At 41.5% G+C, this 20,075-nt stretch overlaps 1 long non-coding RNA gene across 1 annotated transcript; it reads right to left on the reverse strand.

The window, feature by feature from the left end:
• Positions 1–1,061: 1,061 nt before the first annotated feature.
• Positions 1,062–10,429, reverse strand: LOC117219238 (uncharacterized). The gene is made up of 3 exons (XR_004489978.2): positions 6,918–10,429; positions 5,084–5,245; positions 1,062–3,658 (listed from the first exon to the last, which is right to left on the reverse strand). It is a non-coding gene; the product is annotated as an uncharacterized LOC117219238 (long non-coding RNA).
• Positions 10,430–20,075: the final 9,646 nt, after the last annotated feature.

Below are 20,075 nucleotides of genomic sequence, written 5' to 3' on the forward strand. Positions count from 1 at the left end.
GGATTCCTTAGGCCATTTGAAGTAACTTTTTCCTTGACGCAAATGCAATCCGTGGCTTCGTTTACGAGTTATTAACGAAAAGCACTGACCAATGAGAAGCGAGCTCGATTGACGCGAGGCGGCCGAGCCAAAGAACGAGCGATTGGTCGGCCGCCTCGCGTCAACCGATCTCGCCTCTCATTGGTCACTGTTTTTCGTTAATAACTCGCAAACGAAGCCGCGGATTGCATTTTCGCTGAGGAAAAAGTTACTTCAACTGGCCTAAGGAACCCCTCATTTCCTGATTACGAGTGACTTTTTGGACAACCTGTGTAACGAAATTAAAAAAAATTAAATTCTTTAAAAAGGCATTAATAGCTCTCCCGCACACGGCGCGTTAATTGCGGGACCGCGTTCGTAGACAAGGGACACCGCTCCTAAATAAGCGTCGATGTTCCTCTCGGTACAGAAACGGTCATTCGTCAAGAAACTACGACAAACATCCGAGCAACAAACATGTTTGTCTCAATCCTTCCCGGCGCGCGCTTCCAGAAGCACTTCCTGCGGAATCGTTCAGACGTCTCGCTGCCCTTATCAATCGATCTACGACTATTTATCAGAGCAGATACCAGCTGCATGCGTCTGGGAACGTCAGCCGGCTGTCAAGTTAAAGATCGGAAGACAGAGATAGGGGGAAGGGGCGGGAGGGCGGCAGAACGAGAGACAGAGAAACGCGATAGTTGTTTTCGAACTGGCTAACATGGCCGGTCCAGTCACGAGCATAATGAGTCTATTCCAGCGGGATATGGCGCAGGGGGTTGCCGGTGCGCCGTTGCTGACTCTCGTTTCCTCGAGAACCGTCCGCTCGACGTATGGACCGTGCTGTTTCGCGATATACGACGTCCCCGACGGAACGTGACCGGTCGGGACGCGCCAAAATTATTATGATGCACCGTATCAAATCAAAATCAAGATATAAAAGAGCTGTATCCGACGTTCGAGCGACAAGTTTATTAAATTCGTCCAACCAACCACTGGATTTTCCGACGTGTTTTGGGGGTGAGATATTGACGGACTCGATGCAGTAGCCAGCGTCATTTATTTACAAGAATAGTCTGATTTTACAAATCGTTTCATTCGAGCGCTATCGAGCGAAATTAATTCGGGAAGCAGTGATCTAAACGTTAAGTACTGCCATCGACAAAATCTTCTTTTGCGAATAAACTTCTATTGCCCGTTCGCGGAACGCCGCCCGATAAATCTGCATACCTTGATTAAGAATTACAAATTTATGAAATTCGATAGTTATAACAAGGCTGCGGATTGTGTGCATTTCTTGCGAGCTTCTTTGAAGAATTTGAGAACATTTTTATATGATGCACAACTTATTAAAATTATTAAAAGAGGAAAGATGTTTCTCATCCGATATTTCCTTAGAATCAAGTTACGCAATTCTTATTTCACATCAAAATCCGCAGTCTAGTTATAATAAATGATACTATTATATTTGAGAGAGATATGCTCTCATCGGTTCAAAATGCCTGTTCGAAGCATTAAAAATATGTTCGGTATGAATCGTACACGGACAAAAATTTTGTAAGCGCAGGAAAGGGTCAAATATGGGTTTTCAAACGACTCGAAACAACGGCATCGATACAAAATTATTTACGTAATAAACAATCTCGGCGTTATGTTTCCATCGCTCGTTTCATTGAAAAAGGTTACGTCACCTTTCAAGACCTTTATCAATTTACAATATTTATTCTCGAGTATCATTCATACATTAAAAAGAAGAACGAGGACACTTTTTCAAGTTTCGTTACAAGCTCAGATGAAAAGGTTGAAAAATCATCGATCTTTCATTTTTGTTGTCATCTCAACCAACTGTAATTTCTGAAAACAATTTTTAGCCATTATCTAAGAAACTAATCCCTCTAACGTCTCAACAAAATTTAGATCGCTTGGACCAATCGTAAAGAAGTTATTCCGTCTTAAAAATTCGTTCGAATACTTTCGCGAGTATGTGCACGCGTACGGGATGACATTTCCGGTTAGAACTTATACAGGATGTTCCAACAGTCGGGGCAACCATCGAGGAAAGGGTGATTTTGTCGCGACTCATTGTCGCGAAAATCGACTTTGAATATTCAGCATGTTCAGCAATTCTTGCATCAACAAAGTAAGTTAGCAACTAAATCACGTGTGTGTCTTATTTTCATCTAAATCCACTCTGAATCCACGGGCAGAAGCGTGCAACACAAAGCACATCTTGTTGATACTAATATTATTAGCACTATTTGTAAAAGGCTGAATATTCGAAGTCGATTTTCTCGACGACGAAGTCTCGGATGAAAACATTTTATTCCCTATAATACCTCCGGCTCGTTTTTCCCATATAAAATCACTCCGGTCCCGGCTGCACCGCCGACGCTGGGACACCCTGTACAAATTTGTTACGATCGCGTGAAACGTTCGAACTACGAAATGTTACATCCGCGCGATAAGAACTTCGAATTGCTGGGAACCGCCGCTCCAGAAACCGCGATCCCGCTCCGAAAACTGGTTTTCCAATTGGCAACGCGTGATTACTACAGCAAAAAGGTTGCATAACAGGCGAGCAGCGGTCGGCACTGGCCGACAACAATTGCACCCCGCCGTGGAAATTCGATCCGACTAGAATTTTCGACGCGTCGCTAATTAATCTCGTTTCATCGACGGTGCTCGTCACCCGCGCCCGTCACCCGCGCCACACCCACCGTCGAACGCAACCCCTATCCGTGTATCTGGCAGGGTTTTACATTTTTTGGAAGTGCGCTGAGTCGGAGCGTTCGCCGCGCTAATAATTACACGTGCGATCTATTTAAAGTGTGCGCCGCGCCGATATCGGCACGTTGGTGGGTCGCGCGCGTACGCGTGTGCGCCGTCCCCGGCCGGCAGTTTATGCGCGCAGCACATCGACAAGGAAATCGAACAATTCCTGCTACCGCAAGGCACACAGCGCATTATTTATCCCGGATAATAATGAATTGGTTCGTCAACGAGAATACCTGCTTGCCAGCGCCCGCTCCGCTCTCATTTACGTTCTATCGGCGGCAGCGCCGTCCCTTTCCAACCCTTTCGCTCGTCGTTCCACCCTTTCGCTATCCGCCAAACCCCCCGCCAGCCCTCTCGCCCGGCCGATCGTTTCTCTCTTTCTCCGACCACGGCGGCCGCGTGTCCCTCCGATTGTTAGTGTTTACCGCGTACATATTACCGTGATGACGTTGCGGCGTTATGGCGTCCGACTATCGGCGCGACCAGCGAAAAATCCGCGAAACGAGGTTTCGACTGTGTTTGCGTCTGGGCCGTGGTCGGGCGCCGACGATTTCCACCGAATTATAATATTATCCCGTCGAGCGCGGAGCCGTATTACCGAACGCCCGAAATCGCGGCCGGATACATCGGGAATGAAGAACCTCTTACCGCTCGTGGAAGCGCGTGCCATTTTTTGATCTTCCAATAGAGCGCCGGTGGAAAACTCGGGACACACGAAGGTTTCATTGCTTGTGAATGAAAAATGGCTAACTCGTTTCTTAACCCGTTTTCCTCATTCGTTGGCCGTTGCTCGCGGCGGGATGTACGGGGCGAAAGCGAGATGTTGGAGAGGCACAATTCTGGACACGTCAATTGAATTTTATCTCTGTAAAATAGACGGTGTTCCACGCAGTATGTAGTATATTTATATGCGGTTAGCGTTGATGTAATATGCAATTTATTGTATTACCAAATATTGTATAATTGTACGTTTTACCGAGTGTAGTTTTATTGTTACAAAGCTATATGGGGTTATGTTAAATAACCTTGCAGCATGTAGTATTTTTATATGCGTTAGCATAGATGTAATAGGCAATTTATTATATTACCAAATATTGTATAATTGTACGTTTTACCGAGTGTAGTTTTATTGTTACAAAGCTATATGGGGTTATGTTAAATAACCTTGCAGTAAGCAGTATATTTATATTCATTAGCATATCTGTAATAGACAATTTATTACATTACCAAATATTGTATAATTGTACATTTTACCAAGTGTAGTTTTTTATTGTTACAAAGCTATATGGGGTTATAGTTCCGCAAATATTTTTACATCAGCGTGTCATATCGTTACAAATATTTTTACAACATCGTGTTATATCGTTACAAATATTTTTACAACATCGTGTTATATCGTTATAAATATTTTCACATCATTGTGTTCTATTTTTGCAAAGTGTACTTTTTAAGAAATACAATTATGAAATATACATATTACAAGCAAACTGCGGATCTTCGTGCAAAATAAAATTTTCCAGAGACGATTGTAAGCAACAGAAATTAAATAAAAATAAATTACTTCTGTTTGTACTTTTGGCTAGCGTAACGATATTATTAAATTTTTCGTATGCCAACAATTTTATACGTCAGCTGCTCATTTTCGCCGCAAATATATTTCTTAACGAGGTCTCTGTGCGTCGTGAAAATAGAAATTTCCACGAAGATCCGCAAATGTTCGACAAATAAATATGTGCACGTCTCGAATTAATTTAAAAATATTTAATAAGTAGACGTTGATGAACTTTGTTCTAAAACTCGCAACAGACCCATACCAGCTAACCCAAGTACATAAATGGAAGAACGCAAGTAGCGACCGCCGGAAGCCTAGAATTTAAACCCGCGAAGACAGTCGGTGTTTCCGCGCCGTGTATTTGATTATAAAGTAACAAAACTAACTCCCACCTCGGCAGAGACCAGTCAGAAAAGTGATGCGTCCGTGCAACAACTTTCTATTAGGTTATCAAGCAAAGAGACGAAGGAGAAGAACAACGACGGGGGGAGAGTTGCTCGGAGAGGGCAGGGGTCCGCAAGAACAATGGCGAAGCGAGAAACAAAAATGAGACCAATAAACGTCAGAAATGGAACGTCAAAGAAGAGTACGGCTCGGCGAGGACCGAAGAGAGGACGGCCGGGGATGAAGAGGGGGGGGGGGGGCGAGGGTGGTAGCCGAGAGGCCACGTCGCTCGAATTCGATGCATAAGAACGAGACGGGGAAGAGAAGATTATAATATAAATGAAGACACCTTACCTTCGCTTCTACCTGCTCCGTCAGCCAGTTCAACGAGGTAGCTGGTGCGATCGAGAACACCGACGGGGATGCCTGTGGAGGGATGAGTGAGAGGGGTGGTGTCTAGCTCTCGCGATCCGGGGGAGAAGTAGAACGACAGGAGGGAGCGATCAGCCAGCAGTCCTGAACACGAAAAGATGGAACTGAATGAGAAACGAAGGTGAGGGACAGGGCTGATGAACGAAGGTGAGAGACGATGGTAAAAGACATGGGCAATAGACAAAGCTGAGAAACGAAGGTAAAAGACAAAAGTAAAAGACGAAGGTAAAAGACGAAGGTAAAAGACGAAAGTAAAAGACGAAGGTAAAAGACGAAGGTAAAAGATGAAGGTAAAAGACGAAGGTAAAAGACGAAGGTAAAAGACGAAGGTAAAAGACGAAGGTAAAAGACGAAGGTAAAAGACGAAGGTAAAAGACGAAGGTAAAAGACAAAGGTAAAAGACGAAGGTAAAAGACGAAGGTAAAAGACGAAGGTAAAAGACAAAGGTAAAAGACGAAGGTAAAAGACGAAGGTAAAAGACGAAGGTAAAAGACGAAGGTAAAAGACAAAGGTAAAAGACGAAGGTAAAAGACGAAGGTAAAAGACGAAGGTAAAAGACGAAGGTAAAAGACAAAGGTAAAAGACGAAGGTAAAAGACGAAGGTAAAAGACAAAAGTAAAAGACGAAGGTAAAAAACGAAGGTAAAAGACGTAGGTAAACTAGGAAGATAAAAGACGAAGGTAACAGATGAAGGTGAAAGACGAAGGTAAAAGATGAAGGTAAAAGATGAAGGTAAAAGATGAACGTAAAATACAAAAGTAAAAAACGAAGATAAAATACGAAGGTAAAATGCGAAGATAAAAAACGAAGGTAAAATACAAAAGTAAAAGACGAAGGTAAAAGACAAAAGTAAAAGACGAAGGTAAGAGACGGAGGTAAAAGACAAAAGTAAAAGACGAAGGTAAGAGACGAAGGTAAAAGGCGAAAGTAAAAGGCGAAGGTGAGAACAAGGTTGGGATGGGGAAATAAGACCCAGTGAACGTCGAGGAGCTGTCGTTGTTGATGGCGACAGTTTCCGCGGAAATCTCGATTCGATGATTCCTGTAATTAGCTCTGGTCCGTTTATTCGTTCGCAGACTCGCAATTTGGATTAGCCAGACGAACTGCGATCTCGCACAGTTTCACGGGCTGTTTACGTCCCTGGCGACTCTTTAAAATCCGCATCGAACTGTGATCTCTTGGCGGAAGGTTGTTCGATCTTTGTGCTCTTTAATCCCTTGCTTTTATCGCGCGCGATTTAATTGTCAGTTTGTCGAGCTTCTCCGAGGAGCGACGAATTTTTTGGATTTATGAGGATGTGCTGATTATAGAAATTAGGAAGCTGTACAGTTCTTTCGGATCAACGTTGAATCTCTTACCGGATCTGACGCAATTAGTACGCAATTGAAATTGGATGCTGGAGAATTTAGGTGATAGGTTTTGGCGATTTTTTGGCAGCCGTGGTTATTCGGTAAAATGTTTCAATTTTGTTTTACACATTTTTAAAGATATTTCTTTGGGATGGACATTAAACTAGAGGTGCGATCATCCATACAATTATCGATGAATATCGATATTAACGACGTGTTTCCGATCGCGTTCGATGTAACGATAATATAAACAAGATATCGTTGAGATGAATGGAAGCTCCGAAGCTTAAGCGAACGAGGTAAAACACGATGAATTTAAATAAAACAATGTGGATTGATTAAAATGCTCGCGCACTGGTAATATATGATAATTATTTATTTATTATACATTATAACATATTACTTACAATTTACCATGCGCGAAGTGTGCATTTTGATAAAACTGTCCGAAACCGGCCTCTTCGTTTTGCCTCTACGATGCTTTAACGAAATCATCGACGCACCGTCAAGTACGGCTAGGATATCGATGCAACATGGGCCGTGCATACACGCGTCGTCCCAGCTCTACGCCGAGCCCCTTATTGAACGTAAAACAAATAGTTAACGATAGAGCTAGAGGAGAATCTTGATGAATACTTCGTTACTCTGCGTCGCGAAGTAGCGAGATAATGCGCCGCTTAGAATTAGTTCGCGGAGAACGAATGGCGGTTTAATGAATCGGCTGCGAAGAATGCATTGACGCGAACGCGAGTATTTTCTGCATGCTCCGTTGCAGCGTTTAACGGTAGCCGCGTTCAAGCTTGCCACCCAATTGTCGAGCCTCCGTCGAGCGTGAACCCGGACAGGACCGAAGGCATCGGTAAGGCCCGACGCAGCAATAATCGAGGAAGAAAGGGCGAAGCAAGTGGCAATAGACCGGCATGGAAAGAAGGACAGGCAGGAGCTCAAAGGGCAGCAGCAGCAAAACAGAAAGGGGCATCTGCGAAACAGGTGTAGGAGGGGGGTTGTGTTTCTGGAGAGAGGGGGCGGGAGGTCGAAACGAAACGAGAAAATGGAGAGGAACCGGGAGAAGTGGAAGATAAAGGGAATCGGAAGATGAACGAAGGTGGAGCAGCACGAGGAACGAAGATGGTAGGCGGAGGAACGACGAGAGACCGGTTGGAAGGGGTTGGAGGAGGGTGAATACACCAACTCGACGACTATACTGCGTCGAACAGGGAGAAACGGCGTTGAACCAGGGAGAGAGGGAAGAGAGAGGGAGCAAGAGGGTGGAAGAGGGAGAGAGAGAGAGAGAGAGAGAGAGAGAGGAGTAAGGTAGGGGGACGAAGAAGAATATAGGAATAGGAGGAAGAGAAGGGTGGAGGACGGTGTACTGATGAATATGACAGATTATAATTTTACGCTGTGGGTGGTGTGAGGAGGCTGCCGGAGGTGGAGCGCCGGTCTATAGCTGGCAAAGGTGTGCTGCTAGCCGATGGAGGTGACTTTGGAGGTGGAAGTCGCCCGGCGCGGCGGATCGAGGCGAAACGCTGCCGGAGAGAAGGAGGGAGCAAGCAAGTGCTGTCAAAGCAAAAAGGACGGGCTTGGTGGGGGACACAGGCAGGGTTAAGTCGCGCTCGTGACTCCTGACGTTTCGACACTGGAAATCCCTCGTTGCCTTTTTGCACCACGCCGCACCACGCCACGCCACACCACGCCACGCCACGCCAAGTCAAGCCAAGCCGAGCCAAGCAAAGCCAAGCCAAGCAAAGCTACGCCACGCCACGCTGCACCAGACCAGGCCGCTTCCGAGTCACCGAACCCCGATGGACGTATCATTTTTTGCACCTTCCGGGAATTACGATCGGGACTAAAATAATCCAGCCTGGATCGATTTGATTAACCCTTTGCGGTCCTCCCTCATATCCCTCGACCGCCGGCTTGAATTAATTAGACGGAAATACTTTCGCCGTTTCGTTGCGTCGCGAGCGATCGGCTCTCTCGCGGTGCTCCGAGACGTCGACCTCGAGCATTAAATATTATTTGCGGACCTGCGTATCAACCCAGGTAGCGCGTTATTATTATTCACGTTGTTACGTCGTTGGTTCCTCTTTGTATCGATGGCCGGGGTGTGTAAAGAAGTTTGCACCCTGCAATTCTAGGTTGTTGCCAATGTTATGTAACTTTAATGTTGATTATGCCCCGAGCTAAGTTCAGCCCGCGGTTCAACCCTTTCCGCGCGCGATCGAGATAATATCCTATATTATAATTTATATCCTGCACTTCGGCATTGCTCGGTGTATTTATAGCCTGACATAGCTCTCGTCGAAGTTACCGGGACTATTTATGTACCAAGGATCGAGACTATATTCGGGGCATTGTCTCAGCGGCGCGTGACGGACCGGAGATGACTGTGTTCTTCGAATATTTCGAGAGATTCAAGTCTCTCATTACAAGCTCAAAAATGAAATTCCGAGAAATTCCAAGAGACGTACGCAGACTTTTTCTACTGTCGAGGGAACATTCCAAAGTGGTACGGTACGATTTTTGTAAAAAATTTGTGAAAAAATAGTTCTTAGAAGACTATCTTCCATTCGTCGATAACCTCTGCGAAGGTTTTCATCGAAGGGGTGATGAAAACAGCCCCCAAAGTTGAAGGTCGAAATATTTGCTCGACTATCTCGAAGATTATTAGAGTTAGAAGAATAGTTGAAATTGCAAAATTCCGTATTTTTTTAACGAAGAATCCAGCCGCGTAAACCGATCTTCAATATCTTAATTCCAGTGAAAGATATATTAAAAATAATTCTGTACAAATCGAAGTCTGTTCGTAACTGCAAAATGCAGATAAAATAGTATCTCGACGTTTGACCTTTTTACAATTTTCTTCAATGCGAACGCCTTGGAAGTAAGCGATGAAACAAGAAGTCGAATATTTTATGCGCCGAAAATATGCGCCGAATATTTTTCCAAAGTTTCAACGAAATCGGCATGAAAATCGGCTATCAACTTGGTCACGTTTTGTGGCGAGAGTAAGGTAGTGGGTGGACCATTTACTGTGGGGTAGCCAATTACTCTGTCATTAGTTTAACTTCGCGCACGACCAACGAATAAGACGATTCAAATTTCTTTTCATAGAAGAATAAACAAAACAGAAGAATAGAAATATTTAATATACTTGATTTCATAAATATAAAATTAATTCTGCCCAAAAGCAAATGAAAGGCGCAGAAATTGGACGCTGCGCCGCTCCACTACCCTATAGGTCAGGGTTGAATCGTCATCGATGAACGTTCGCGAAGCACAACAGACGCCCGTGAATTCGTCGGGCGATCAGCTGTTCCGCCTACCGCAATCTCGAGTCACACTTGAATTATGAATTACGTTTCCACCCTCGGATCTTCCGTTTCGAAGGCGAGCGCGAGGGGGTCGTTTTACGACTAGGCCGTCCGCAAAAAGAACCAATCTCTGTGGCTGTGCGCGATTATCGTCGGTAATTCCCATTCTAGGGCCGGCGAGTACCGCGGGCATCGCTGGGATATTAGGATCGTAAATATTTAAGTTTAATTGCGCGGCACCGAGACCGGCGTCGGTGACTTCTCGAACGGCTATCATCGGTGTTCACGGTCTCTCTGTCTCTCTTTCTGGTTCTCCCTGTTTCCTTCTCCGTTACTGTCTCCTCTCTCTCTCTCTCTCTCTCTCTCTCTCTCTCTCTCTCTCTCTCTCTCTCTCTCTTTCTCGGTCTCTATCTTCCTCCCCGTGGCCCCTCTTTGTCGACCAGTCGCCAGCTAACAAGGGGTAAGGGGCAGGACGCTTAAAGGAGAGTACGGAGGTCGCGGTCGCAACTTCCGGTTCTCGGTGGGCGCGCGCACCCGCTCGAACACATGTAGACGCACGTGTATGGAGATACGCGTGCATAGCGCCTGACGTCTCGTAGACGCCGTGGGAACCGACTTCCTCAGCGGGGGCACGCTTTTTTCCGAGCCGGTGAAAGTAAAGCGGGCGAAGAAGGCGAGCGCGCGCGCGCGCGTCTCCTCCCGATCCCGTACTTTCCGTACGTGCACGCAACTCTTTCGCCAGTTTTTCTTTTTCGTGTTTACTTTGCCCCCCCCCCCACCCACCCCCGCTCCCGCTCTTTCTTTCTCTATCTGTCGTTTTTCGAAGCGCCCGCACACGAAGGCACGAACGCGGACGCGCGCACACGCGTTGTCGGCGGGCCGGAAATCGATACACCGTTACCCGTCGTTCTTAATGAAGGTATATCGTAATTAACGAGCGCACAAATGCTCGACGCGACGCGATTCGCCGGGACTGTTTGTCCATCCTCGTTTCGATCCGCTCCGTTTTAACCCTGTTACGGTCGAGTCGACGGAACGACGACGTCGGGACGGGTCCTCTCCGTGAACCTTGGAGACAGATCAGCTGGTTTCGTGCGGAACGAAGACAAACGATAAGACCGGCATGGTATGGCGGTGCCCGGTGTGGTATCGTTCCGGATAGCGAGACGATAATGCCGGTAATTGCTGATAATCGCCGAAAATGTAAACGAAACTCGGAGAGCGGTTTTACGTAAGCCGCGCGGACTCTTTTGCGCGAATTCTCCGGATCGGAAGAGGAATGTAAACAAGAGGTGATAACGGGCGTAGTTATGTAATTTTTGTGTCGCGACGGCGCCGCCGCCGTGCCGAAATCATTGGCACGGCGGAAATTTAGATAGCGTTCGCACCAATTCACGTTATTTTTGTTGTATCGGTTTGTACCACTACTTTTTAACTAAGTTTTCACATTCACCTTCACCGTGATACGCTGCCCATCAAAATTATGGCATAGAAAAATTTCGGATATAAATTTGCCAACTTTCACTAATCGGTTCACTTTACCGGTGCGCTTCAAAGTGCTGTGACTTTGCGAGAAAAAAAAATCGCAACCGCGTTTCTTTTCTTTTTAACTTAAAGGGGAAGGATCGAACTTCTCTCATTCGACCGCAAACGGCATCTCCGAAAAATATTTCGTAAAGTCTGTGCATTTCGTGGAACTTGCCAATTTTCAAGATGACAAACATGGCCTCACATTCGAAGGATTACAATGGCGAGAGTGCATCGAACTTAAAATCCGAAGTGATTGTCGTGAAGTAGAGGTTTCGAGCTTTGATTTAAAGAAAAAAGTGTCATCATCCTACGATGACCCTTCGCGGAGTTATCGTCGGTCAAAGTTGGCCAATTTTTGTCCAAATATTTTCTATGCTATAATTTCTTTGATCGATGCATGTATATTGACTAAACTGAATGCTATTGGGATTTTTTTTAATACAGAAGGATTAAATTAATATTTCCAATAGTCCTATTAATAAGATTTTTGACAACTGTGAGCTTGCTTAAACGAAGCTTAAAATTTTTTTGTTTAAATAAATTACTTTAAAAGAACGTTATACTAATTTATTATATTAATATATATTATTATATATATATATATATATATATATATATATATATATATATATATATATATATATATATATATATATTAATACATTATATTAATTCAAATAATTTGTTGGATTACGAATGAAATTATTATCTCTTTTGAACAATCTTTGAAAGAAATATTCAACCGATGATCTTCGATATTCAAATGAATATTAGAATACTGCCGGTGGATATAGCGTTAATTTAATGACCTTGATATTACGGGAATTTTCGTAGTCGATGTTCGGCATTCGACGCGTTAAGTAAGACTCGATGAAACATCCGAATCAGAGATTCATCGATAAATCCTTTAACGAGATCGATGCTCGCGAGAAAAATGTCGTGTTTGGGAAGCAGAAATAGAGTTTCGCTGCTCGGTTGATACCTTCAGTTGACCTTGCAATCAATCTACCACTTCGTATTGAATTTGCAAATGTTCCCGTAACTTCGAGTCCGTCGACCAATCTGGAAATGGTTAGTGCAGTAGATATTGCAGTTGAACCAACAGGAATTGTCTACACAACGATATACCGTTCGGTTCGCAAATAATTTACTACAATCTTCGTGCAGCCACATCAAGAAACCAATTTCGATGAAATTTTCAGCGTGCGCGTAAGGCTTAAATAAAAAAAAAAGAATTAAAAAACGATAGATCTATATTTTTTGTTCGTCATCCGAAGTAACAGCAAAATTTAAGAAAAGCGTGTTAATCATTAGCATGTACTCTAATTTGTGCGATCTAGATCAGTTTTTTAGAAAAAAAAAGTCACGTTTTAAAGTTGCACGAATATTTTTGTTCAGTACTCTAATTATTTGAATCTTCCCCGATGGGAAAACTATGTGCCGCGAAGGATCGTATTTCAGGCTTCTAATTCGGGAGAACGCATTGTCGGTTTATCGCAGAATAACGCACGAAATGGATGGATGGGACAGACAAATCGAGGCATAAGGCGACAAGTATCCCGGTGCCGGAAGTTTCCGTGGGTGTTGTATTATTTAAATATTGCGGCCGGGAATAAAAGGAATGTATCACCGAAATGAAAAATTCATTTAGCGTACACTTGCCGAGAGTTCTTTTTATGGAACCGGAAAACTCATTTGGCGAAGGTAGCCGAAACCCTTTGTGCAATTAAGCGAATATTTTCATATGTCAGCGCCGAATTAGCATTAATTATCCCGCGAGTTCGGTAGAATTTCGCTATAATGAACGAAACAATTTCACCCGGATAATAAAGTTGATTAGAAGAGAAATAAGCCATGTGCCCGGGAAACTCTGTCCTTCAATTAGAAAAATGCGTGCGCGATATGCCGCTTGTATTTTCAAGCACACTGATACGCGTATGGCGCTGCATTAATACCGTGTGTCTGGCGGTTTCAACATACTTTGAATTTCGTTGTAAAAAATTTTCACAGGACCAATTGAATTTAATGAACTTCTGCAAAATATTTCTGCGTCACTAGCTCAAATAAAGCAAGAGTTGAAAACGTTTCTACCGATGAATAACGCGTGTGTCAATTCGACCGTCTAATAATTTCCATGCGTACTAACTTTTTATTCATTTGTATTAAAAAAATTAATTCTTTATTAAATTTTATAAGAATTAATTTTTTATTAAATTTTATAAGAATTAATTTTTTACTAATTTTTAACGTTTCTCTTACGGTCTTGTTGTGCATTGACAGAGTTATGTATTGGCAAAAAGAATTTTTTCAAAATTCTGTGCTTTCGTCGATTATTTTGCATGCGGATATTCGGTTAATTCTTTTATGAGCCGAGAGTTTATTCATTCTCCATACCAGAACTTGTTTTAAAATAGCAATCACGCATGAAAAACCTAGTTTGAAAACGGATCATATTTCGATGAGGTAAACATCTTCAAAAAATCTTACGAAATTTTCACTGTTCGTTTAGAAAAATCAAGCAATCTAATAAATAATCGAACGACGATATTTGTACTCTGGGTCCAAATGGACCCGGGTCTCGCCGTCCGAGTGTTAAATCACCTAGCTCGGAGCACTTTCGGAAATCAAGAATCTCCGAACGAAAGAGTCCTTCGACAGCATCGCGCGCTCCGCGATCAAGTTTCCGTCTTCATTTTTTCGTCCCGCAAAAACGCGACTTTCTTGCGTCCGTGAGGCGCGAGTCGACTTATCGTTCCAAAGAATCGGATGACAATGACTCCAAGGGGCCCCGTGCAGGTTCGAACTGCCCCGTTCTATCGGGATCATTAATCATCCGTAGACCCTACGTCAACGTTGCCCGCCAACGTCCGGGCACGATGCTCGCCGCCTTTATTTTCTCCTGCTTTTGAAACGCGCGTTCGCTTTACTTTCGCGTGTCGTTCGCCGATCGAACCGATGAACCCCGTTTGAAACGTAGCGACGTCGACGACGATGACGACGACGACGACGACGACGTCGATCTTGGTAAATAACGACCGACGGAGAAAGACGGCTGTCCTTTAAGTAAAGTGCGTTCATTCGTGACGCCATTAGAGCTTTCGGGACTCTTCATTGTGTCTTATTTCGCGCGAATTATTCCCGCCTTTCTTTTCCCCAGGATCCCGACGACTGTTTCTTACAATTACTCATTTCGAATTTAACGACCGGATTGCGGATCTGCGTGCCTTCGAGGCGTACGGAATTGTAAGAATTCTAAGAATATGTGTCTGCGGATCGGAAACTTTGCATTCGAAACCAAAAGTCACTGGCAACCGGGAATATATATATATAATAATAATATATAAATTTTATTATATTATATTAAATATTATATATTTTATTTATTATATATATAATAATAATAATATATATTTATATATTTATATATATATTATTATATTATATATATAAAGTTACTTCAAAAATTGATCTCACGGACCCCTTATTTCCCGGTTGCCAGTGACTTTTGGTTTCGAATGCAAAGTTTCCGATCCGCAGACACATTTTCTCTTATATCTTATATTATATATATCTTAAATATGTATAAAAAAAATAAATTATTAAATTATAAATTATTAATATATATATATATATATATATATATATATATATATATATATATATATATATATATATATATATATATATTTAATATATAATATTTACATATATATTAAATATTAAATATATATATCATTCGCCTCTTTTTAGATCAAAGTAATTCTGTCGTCGATATTTAGAAATTAATACGAACTGTACTTAACCATCGACTGGTTTGTCTCGCGTTCGTATTAAAAATAATGTGCAATTAATGTGACCTGTACTTAAACATCAACCAGTTTTTCTTACGTTCGTATTAAAAATAACGTGCAATTAATGCGACCTGTACTTAAACATCAACTAGTTTGTCTTGCGTTCGTATCAAAAATAATGTGCAATTAATGCGACCCGTACTTAAGCATCAACTAGTTTGTCCTACGTTCATATTAAAAATAATGTGCCATCGATGTGACCTGCACTTAAACATCAACTAGTTTGTCTTATGTTCATATTAAAAATAGTGTGCAATCAATGTGACCTGTACTTAAACATTAACTCTCGTTTGTCTTGTGCTCATATTAAAAATAACTTTCAATTAGTGTGACCTGTACTTGAACAGCTAGTATAATAGCTACTAGCTTATATTAAAAATTTTTATGAAAAATGTAATTGTTTGCTGATACCGTCGAACATCGCTTGCCATCGAGAAACATTTTTCAACGATAAGGGATCATCGTAAAAGTGAAATAAATCGGCTTGACGGAACAAAAACTACGGCAAAGTCGGAATCTGCATTTGATCTTGCAATAAGTCAAACGCGGGCCACGGAATTAACTCGCGAAAATGCGAACATGTCTTCGATAAATCCGGCTAATTATTGTTAATCCGCCATTGAGCGGGATCGATGGTACCCGGAGACGCGTGTAAATCCTTCAACCCTTTGATTTCGCAATTTTTTTCCAATTCCTCGTATCTCGGTTTTCAAAATCCGCCGTTTCCAGCTCTCTCATAATTCCGACGCGAATGTGTATATTTTCCTTCTCAGCGGGCTCGTCCCTTTCGCGGCGGGTTTTCCGCCCCTCGAAATTACGAAGGAGACCGGTTCCAAATGGAATCAAACGTCAACGCGCGGAATTCACGTGTTTATCGATCCGCGGTAATGCGGAGATTGACGCGCGAAATGCCCCGTTCGTGAACCTGGATAAAGGTGCAATATCCTGTTGACAGCGAAGGGTAAGATCGTTTCCGTGTTTCGACTAAGACATAGGATCGCTGTGTATATTTTCAGCCGCATCTAACTCGATGAGTTTCTGTAATCGCGAATTATGAGTTTCACTGTGCGCGGATATTAGTATTTTGACCGTTTACGCCAGGGGTGTCAAACTCGCGGCCCGCGGACCGCATGCGGCTCGAGATGAACGTTTTTGCGGCCCAGTCAATATATATCCGACGCAAAGTAAAAATAAAATAGAAATAGTCTCGGCCAATAAAATTTCTCCCGAAATAGGAAAGATAGTATCGGAGAAGAGATGTCAAGTATCAGGACGTAAACAATAATTTAACTTTATATATGTGTTTATTACAATGTACTAGTCAAAATAAAGATATTTGTTTTTATGAACATTGATTTTTTTTGCGGCCCACCTAAAGTTAAGCATTGTTTATTTGGCCCAAATTAGCTTTTGAGTTTGACACCCCTGGTTTACGCTAATTCCGATCCATGAAGGATTCAAATGAACGCTCCAATTGTGTCCTCTTTTCGCTGTCTATGTTTAGTGTTCGCACTTAGGGATATTCTGTGAAATATGTAAACCTAAATTTGAGACTGCTGTAAATTCTCCCCAATTGTCCTTCAAATTGTAAACGAAAATGTAAAGATAACTGCATTATGTATAGTATAACATAAATAATCAAATGCTTAAAATGTTTATAAAGTTAATAAAATACAAATGTTCAATAGCTTGAAAATTTATACAGTTAATCGATGAAAAAGTTGATAGACTTTGATGTAGTTGCAAACGTGTACAAATATTGTACTTGCATAATTATATTTTGTTCCTAATAACAAGTAATTTCTCCCTAATTCGCGATCATATTGCGCACATAAATGGACAATTTTGGAAGCGGAGACACGATTACTCGAGCCTCGAGGCTCGTTTCTATAGTAGCCGATTGTGAACAACTATGAAAACGGGGCGCTAGGCTCGAATAATCGTATCTTCTCTCAAAAAAATAAAGTAAATACTTTCTGCAACAGTTGTAACAGCCAAATAAATATTTCCACTATTCCCTAACAGTATAAAATCACACATCGGTGTCCTTAAATTCAATTTATTTTGTTTGCTATTTTGTTAAATTGTTCCGTTTCAGCTTCGTATCTCCTGTATAGTATTTTTTGATCAACGAAATAATACGTCGCCTCCTTTATCCTATAAAATAATCTATGAAAATTGAAAATTATATAAAGGTTCATAATGTTATTGTAGTGTGCAAGCTTCGGCGAGCGAAAATTAGTTTCTTACCGTCGTAAAATGTCACGTGTTAAATCGTCGATATTATTACAGATCAGGGGTGGTCTGATGCGAAGGCAAGAAGCTGTAATGTAGGATGTATTTAAAATCGACTAATTAATTCGTTGTTACCTGCTTCCGTGGCGTAGCTAATTGTTTTAAACTGTATGGAGGTAGAGAATGAACATGAGTAAATTTCAGGCATTTTCCTAGCTCGCATTAAAATATGCTAATTTGTGTGTTAATCTCGTAACTAACTTCGTAAAACTTCATCTAACTTTCGGACGAGGAGTATTATTTCGTAAAGAACCGCGGACGAAATTAGAACGATTAAGAATCACTTTAATTTGTTCGATATCTACTTTTATTACAAATTTTTTTTATTACAAATATTTTGATTACTGTTTTTATTTTATTCCATTTTATACGGTTATACGAACGTTTCGGATGATGACTTTTCAAGCACAGAGATATATTCGACAGTTTAACTTTAATTTTAATCATTCGAGGAACCGATACATACTCTTGTGTCCGCTATAAATTTTTGGGAACGGTAAACTAACTGTAATGGTGAAATCGTAAGTCGTTTATCGTTCAGCCATTGTTCCGTAAACACAACATTCTCACCAGTTCCTCATAAAAACGGACGACCACTTTCATTCTGAATAATTAACATACTTTGCTGTGCTTCTTTACTTCGGGTCTCTGTATCCTCATATCTTTGTATCTGCGGTGCAGTTTGCAAAGAGTAACATACTCCAAAAAAATTATTCACCAATTAATGCGACTCTTCGATTATTTAGATAAAATCCACGAACGGGCAGATATTAAAAAGAAATAACTGATAATATCAATGCTGAAAAATATCCAGCCCGCGCATAAAGTCTTTATATCGTGCAGTAAAATCGAGCTTGTACTTAATACTTTCGTTGTTTTACCATAAATTTTACATCGCCCTCCCCCCCCCCCTCCTATCGGATATTCCGCGCTTCACCCACAAGCGCATTTATTTCACCGATTTTATAGACTCGATTGATTTATCGGGATTTGGAAAAACTCTCTCTACATAATACCGCTTATATTTTCCGAGTTCGCTTAGCTGGTCTCACTAGACAAATCCAGCCACAAATATTCCCATGCTTAAACAAATCAATTTTTCTAGCATTATTTTTTTTATGCAACAGAATTTCTCAACTTTATTCTCTTCTCTCTGGTCGGATATTCTGTCCGAGATATCTCGAAACGCATGATTTCACCCTCAAAGACGGGGGTAGTTTTCACCCTGCTAACATGACCCGTTGCTGGTAATGAGAAGATTTTAATGAGAACATTTTTCAACAGATATTGGATCGTTCGGGAAGTTTCGTTCTTCGACAAGATTTCAAGAAAATGTGAACAGCTGTCGAAAGAACGCTCGATTCCGTATTCTGCCAACAAACGACGGCAGTTCTACGAGCGTAAAATTCGAGAACTACCAGAAAAGTGTTGGAAAGTTTGCTTCTTTGCTCTAAACGTTAAAAAAGAATCTCGTTTCTCGTTAAAGAACAGAACAACGTACCGAACGAACCAATATATCCTTCGAGAATTCTGATTGAAATCGTTGATTAGTGAAACAGTGAAATGACGCCACGTGTCAGATCAAATAAACGTTATTTATCAAAATCGGAATTATACAGAATGTAACCGGTTCTAGTTAATTTAATTCTTAGCACTCCGAACCATTCTGGACGTTGGCTACCAGTTATTCAGCGCCACTTTTCGGCAGAAACGGGCATTTACAGACCCTCGTATTATTTAGTATGGTTTTGGAACTAACTAACATACTATAATGATATTGGACTTTTATGAATTGGCTGAAATCGAGAAATTTGCAAAAAAATCAATATTTTATTTTTTATAATTTTGTTACTGTTTGTTTTATAATTTTGTTTTGTTGTTGCAATCGCTATCTATGCGAACTCTTTCTCTCGTCGCTTTGTTGCTTGGACGATATCGCTATCACTGCTATCAAAACGATAGACTAACTGTAGAAGAAAACCTTCCACAGTTAGTCTTTCTAACATATCTGTATAAACGTCTATCTGGAGCTCATCTTCGCTACTACTTGTGTCATGAGACTCATTCGTGTTTGAACGTTTTGCCATTGTTCTACTAAAAAATATGAATAAATACATAGGTTAAAAATTTCTAATTGTTATTACTAACTCACAAGATGATATTTACCAAAAAAACTTTTACCAAACAATTTATTTACCAAGAGAAGAATCACTTTTCCGATTTTCTCACTCGTTAGATCTATCTATACCGCTCGACGCTTCAAACCAGACCGAGTTCAGCTTTGAAAATCTTTTCCTCCAGATTTTATGATTATAAATCTCACTATACAGTGCGTGCTATGTTCGCATACCGATCTTTCTTCTACAAACTTGCCTTTTCGCTCTTTTCAAGTGGCGCCTTCGAAGTGCTCGGACCGTCGTGAGCACGCCTCTCACGTTCTCGTCAAAACCCGCTGACATTTCTTGTATATATCTTAGTAATTTTACTATATTTTGATTTGATTTCTTGTGCCATTTCAAGAGAAAACTTCAGGGAAACATGCATGTCTGAAAAAGTTGCGCTGAAATAACTC

Source organism: Megalopta genalis, chromosome 6 (genome assembly GCF_051020955.1).
Source record: "Megalopta genalis isolate 19385.01 chromosome 6, iyMegGena1_principal, whole genome shotgun sequence".
In the NCBI taxonomy this organism is placed as follows: Eukaryota; Metazoa; Arthropoda; class Insecta; order Hymenoptera; family Halictidae; genus Megalopta; species Megalopta genalis.